Below are 6,000 nucleotides of genomic sequence, written 5' to 3'. Positions count from 1 at the left end.
GCCGAGCCCTGACAGAAGCCGAGCCCTGACAGAAGCCGAGCCCTGACAGAAGCCGAGCCCTGACAGAAGCCGAGCCCTGACAGAAGCCGAGCCCTCACAAGCATCTTTGAGCAACTGGGCTCACTTTCAGGTGAGGCCTTAAGATGGACCACCCCTACTCGTCTGGTGCTCGTCTAGTATACATAGCCAGGCTATGTTCAGCGCCAACCTAGTAGTCATCTCATCCCCTCCCTCTCACTAGGTAGGGCTGACACACCACCATCACCCTTATTGCTAAGAGGAGTTAATAAAAAGGGAGGGGAATAACTAACCAGTGTTATCAGAAAACACCAAAATTACTAAAGTTACTTAGGTAGCGTTGCTTTATAGCTTCAGAACTGACGTCATCTCCTCAAAGGTTGCTCCTGTTCTTCCTATTGGAAATTAAACATTAAACATTGGGTGTTGATGGCGTGAACAAAACACAAAAATACACTTACCTTCAAGCCGGAAGGGCAGTCCGATCAATCTGGAGGTCTCTTCCATCTTGCCCCGCGTAGACCCAGGATCCGTTTTCGGGCTCGCGCTCTGGGTGCCGCAATTTTCACCTCTTATTACGGGTTCTTCTTCCTGACCCAGACGCGAGATCGGGTGACATAGGTAGAAAAAAAACTTGCTCATCTTACTGCACATGCGTGAGATTGGCAATTTTTTCCCTTTTTTACAAATAGGCTTCTTCTGCGAGATGCTCTGGGCATGCGCAGAAAGAGCACCCAAGAGCCTCCCAGGATGCGTGAGGTAGGTATCCCCGACAGGCTTTGCGTTCCCATTCATTCTGCATTGCCAAAGCAGGCGGTGCTGCACCTTTTTTTTTTTATTTTTTATGTTTAAAGAAGGGTGTTGCGCTTCTTTAAAAATAACAAAAAACAAACAAACAGAATTTTTACTTTACATTAAAAGGTTGTCTACCCTTTTATGTAAAGTGAAAATTCTGAGTTTAGGTACGCTTTAAGTAGCACATGTGGGAGCTTGTCCATAATACCATAAAATCTTGAATTCTGAAGGAATTGCTAAACTATCAATAGGAGAGATAGAAGAGTAGACAATTAAAGCCCATCTCCTGCCAAAATAGCAGAACGGGTTGACGCCTCTGTCATGTTCTTCACAATTTATGTCTCCGTTGGGAAAGTTTACTTTTCTTTTGGAATGGTTGGAAATCTCTCCTACAGGGGGATGAATAAACACACATTTAGAATCCATTGAGGTAAAGTTTGAATATCTGACTGTGTTTTCATTGCTGCCTTTGTCTTCCTTCCCTGGTGATTTCTGCTTTTTTCATTTCTTCTGTGGGTGTTAAAAGAAATGGGGTAACCACCAGAAATGATTTCCTGGCTGCACACCTTACCCCCCCCCTACTCTCATAATACTGAACTCATACTACAAAAAATTAAATAAAAAAAAAAGAAACATAGCTTTAATTTGCATAAAAATTTAAAAATACATTTGCTCTCTACTTTTCGGTGATGGACATGAATCTATATTCTACCTGTGATTTAGCAGATCGTGTGGCCTGGAAACATCTGCACAAACTGTCATTTTCACCCTCCATACCTTTTCGGGAAGTGGTGTACACTTGTGAATATTGCTAGTAAGGAAAGTGGTGCTTTCAAGAAACCACAAGTTTATTGCTAGATATCACACATTGCTGCTTAAAGAGGAAATACAGTCTGCCATAACATATAAAACTGAACCATCTCCTTATTGCCCATATAGTTATCCTACCTGTAATATTTGCAATGTCATCTCTTGCTCACGGTCCCAGGGCATGTCTAAATCTCTTTGGTGGTTTTGCTTAGCCTTGTCATCCATCAGTCTTTCCCATTGTAAAAGACAACAAGGACCTTGCAGTGGGTGTGTTGGGGAATATATCATCTTTATTACAAATGGGAAAGGATCGAGTGTTCCTTGATCACTAAGGAGAACAACATCAAAATATGGGGGGTGCAACTGAACTGAATCCTTGTGCAGTGGGATGTGTTCCATGTATGTATTTTAGGACCTCTGTTTGGCAGAACCATTGTTTCTGAATTGGGGAACCCATAAAATAACTCTGGTCTTTAGGGAACCCCTTCTGTAATTCCTATATCCACAGCTCACGGTACATTATTGTGGTGGTCAGCAGGAAAAATGCCTCTTACATTGTTGTCCATGGGGAGAATGTCACCCTTACGTATAAAATATCATTAGTGCCGAGTAAACTGACCTTAGAGTCACAAATTGCTCAAGGAACCCAACAGTTCCATAAAACCCTGGCTGATAACCATTGGGGTAGAGTGTTACTTTAAAGGGCAATTACTCCTATTTGTCAGTGGTGGGTGCTGCCAATAAGCTTTATCATGAACATTTTTGTAGTTGTGTTGTATTATCTGTTCTTGCTGTTTCAAAAGTATTTTTCTGAGTCTATAATTTTTCTGTCTATAAGGACACCTACCAAGGTGTGGATATATTAGACCATGTGAACAGTCAGTTCTTGATGGTGAAATGTTAAAGCAGGCAAATGGCCAACTGTTAGGATCTGTGCCACTCTGACCAGGGCCAAATTGTGATTCATTAATGACTGGGTCAGAGCACCTCCATACAGCAGGTGTTGTATGTAGTTGTATACTGGTGCAAAATAGGATAACTGGTAAACCAGCAACAGGGTGCCCAAGGCTAATTGAGGAGTGGGGCGGAGGCCAGTCCTTCCGGTTGGATCTCACTGAAGGGCGACTGTAGTACAAATGGCTGAAAAATATAACACTTGTCGTAAGGAAAATAAGTTAGAACATGCATTATATATTGCTTTGTATGTGGTCACATAGCCATAGGCCAGTCAAGAGTGACCATGCTGACCCCTGATCCTTTTAGAAGTACCTACAATAGTTTTTGTTGGCAGCACAGGGGGTACCTAGCCAATATTAGGCAGGTGCATTTATTGTTTTGGCTGATAAATATACCAGTATATACATCCCACGTAAACACAAAGAAAAAAGGAAAGCATAACAATAAACTATACAGTATATATGCAAAAGCTGAGACAAACCAGTAGCAATTGATAGCACAGCCCAGCAAATGATAGGGCTGCAACCCCAAACTTCATGTTATACTATACTCCTCTCTGAATGAGGCATGGGACCCTCTTGTAAGAACATAAGGTCATCTATTTACGTGACATCCGACCGTTATTGGCGTCATGATTTAGTGTGAACTAACCTTAACCGTACCCTGGAGACACCCAAACTCAATGATTTGGAGGTTGTCCACATATTTCTGCCCAAGTAGTAGGTGTGGTGAGGTGTCCACATAGTTTTGGTAATATTATGTGCCAAAATACCACAAATAGCTCAGCATTATATAGCTGTTGTGATGTTTCTTTTTATTTCATTTGATTCTATGAATGGTAATCTGAATGCTTTTACTTCTTCTGTTTACTAGCACTTTAAATAATTTGCAGCATCAGTTTCTATTTCATCTTAGTGGATACTGCGGCTCTGCTGAGTACAGGAAATGGCTCGTTCATTAATAAATGAGAATTATGATTTCTTTGCACATTGTGTGTATTTTACTGAGCAGTAAAAAAAAAAAACCTCATAAATATTTCATTAATGAAAATGAAAAGTAGAAATGTGATGCTTATTCAATGAGATGATTTCTGCTGCTTTAGAATGGTAGATATGGCTGCTGGGTGTACAGTAATGCCACCTATTGGTCAGGCAGGAGAACTCACTGAATGCTTTGTGTTATATAATAAGTCTTATTATTATTAATATTATTAATAATAATAATAATAATAATAATGATAATGATATTACTAAACAAGATTTATAAAGCGCCAACATATTGCTCAGCACTGTACATTAAATAGTGGTTGCAAATGACAGACGAATACAGTCTGTGACACAGGAGGAGAGGACCCTGCCCTGAAGAGCTTACAATCTATATTACAGCATTTGTTGCTTTTTATTGAGTACATACATCATTTTCCATAGTCACCAGCCCAGAGGAGCTTAAATTTATATTTCAGTCCTATACAGTTGTAGAGATCCTTTTCCTGTATTGAAATAGCTTGTTCTGGTTTCACAGCATGCTTTGAGCTTTTCACTGTGCACCCCTGAAGCTGCAGCAAGTCTCTTTTCCAGGCTGTGGGACATACGCCATCATCCACCCCCTTTTCAAACCTGACTGTCCTTGGCATTCCCCATTCAATCACTGGCCTGACAATAAAATTAGGTCCAACAACCACACCAGTAAGCCTGGTTAGCAGAAAATCAAATTATTCGTTCCCATTTACCTTTTCATAGCATAGAAGTAAAGGGACCAGTGGTGGTAAGTAATGGACTTGAATGTACCACCAGCTGGCTGTAAAAGGCAAATATGAAAAGTTCATACAGAGTATTTCATATTTAATCCAAAAAAGTAATAAAATTACAATTTAATGTTGCAGATAAAAATGCTTTACATTTCTTTAGTGTAGTCTTTTAGCACACTCTCCATGTATTTGTAAATTACATCTATGCTGAATAGTGGTGTATATTTTTCTTTTTTCTTACTTTTGTATTAGCATTTTTCTTGTCTGTATTTTCCATCTTTTAGCAGACATTTTGACGCTTCAAACAGCAGGGTAATTAATCTCCGCTTTGTAAGCCAGATACTTTGTTTCCATCAGCTACCATGAGATGGAGAGTGTTCTAACACAAAAACTTGATTTATGCAAATAAATCTGATTTAAATAATGGTGCTCAGTCTGAGGACGCCCCCTCCCATAATAATCCGCATTCATATGTAAAACTGTCAGGTGGGGTCAGGAGGGCATCAATTTGTAAGAGGTTTTTTCGTCCTTGTCTGAGCCCCTTCTGCTAATCGCCTGAGTGGCGAGGCCATTAGGAGAATGGCCAGTGATTGTGGGAATTATCTGCCCATTCACTGTGCCTGTGGGAGAGAACAACCATTTCGGAATCACATCAAAGGTCTCGAGGTGAGCCAGTTGTAGCCAGGTAACGTGGAGGAGATGAGGAGCGGATTAAAGCACACTTGGGGTATTGGCAGGCCTGAGTGGCCAGAAGTATTCTGAAGAAGATTTAGCCACTGGCCCAAAGGGCTTCAGCCAAATGGCTCCATTATTAATTTTACTGCCTCCTCTGGGCAGAGAGGTGAAGGTATGGGAGCGTTTTATGTGAAAATCTGGCATAGAAAATTCCAGAGCTAAAAAGAAAACCTTAAACAAGGACTTAAACTCTTGGACTGGGCGGAAAGGAAAAAACTACGGTCTACATTGTTGCTTCTTTGGTCAAGAAGGTCGCTTTCCTCGACCAGAGAATGCTATGTATTTAAAAATAATGCTGATCTGTTTTTATTTCAGACTACTGAAATACAGAAGCTTCAGGTTTACCTGCAAGTTTGCTAGGACTTCTGAGAGACTGCTATGTTATGGTCACCATGTGGGAAGTTGGATTACACATGGTGGAGTCTCTCAGATAATATTGAGACTTTCTAAATGGTCACATAGCACTCTTTTACATTACCTACATATTATTCTGCAACAATGTGGCTGATTCCTATAGCATGTCTCTCTCTAATTGATAACCTAGCACATTCTAAGATTATCAATATTACATAATAATGTTATATAATAGTAATATTTTAATACTCTGATAATGTGGCAGCTTTATCCAGTACACCTGGTTACATAGACACTCCACTATTACATATGTTGCAGTCTTTCCAATGATGTGGAAGTAACATAGCAGTCTCAGATAATTGTATAGCTTTGCTCTATGAACACCCCAATCTATCTGGTAACATAGGGCAGTAAAGAAAATATATGTTGCAGTCTTTCTAGTAATGTAGAAGGTTCTTCAATAACATAGGACATAATGTATAGACTTTCCCAGTGTCTACCTAGTAAAGTAGAATAGTCTCAAGATGACATACATTGTAGTCTTTTCAATAGATTGTAAGCTCTTCAGGTCTTCTCTTCCTCCT

At 40.0% G+C, this 6,000-nt stretch overlaps 1 protein-coding gene across 1 annotated transcript in view; it reads left to right on the top strand.

Annotated features, from left to right (window-relative positions):
• The first annotated feature begins 27 nt into the window (after positions 1-27).
• Positions 28-6,000, top strand: part of PTPRA (protein tyrosine phosphatase receptor type A) — a 36,610-nt gene continuing 30,637 nt past the window's right edge. Inside the window, exon 1 of the mRNA XM_072406635.1 lies at positions 28-130. The gene's annotated coding sequence lies outside the window, so the exon portion shown is untranslated. The remainder of the gene's footprint in view (positions 131-6,000) is intronic.

Source organism: Pyxicephalus adspersus, chromosome 3 (assembly GCF_032062135.1).
Source record: "Pyxicephalus adspersus chromosome 3, UCB_Pads_2.0, whole genome shotgun sequence".
In the NCBI taxonomy this organism is placed as follows: Eukaryota; Metazoa; Chordata; class Amphibia; order Anura; family Pyxicephalidae; genus Pyxicephalus; species Pyxicephalus adspersus.
The sequence above is the reverse complement of the archived record's forward strand: the minus strand, read 5'-3'. Positions and strand labels throughout refer to the sequence as shown.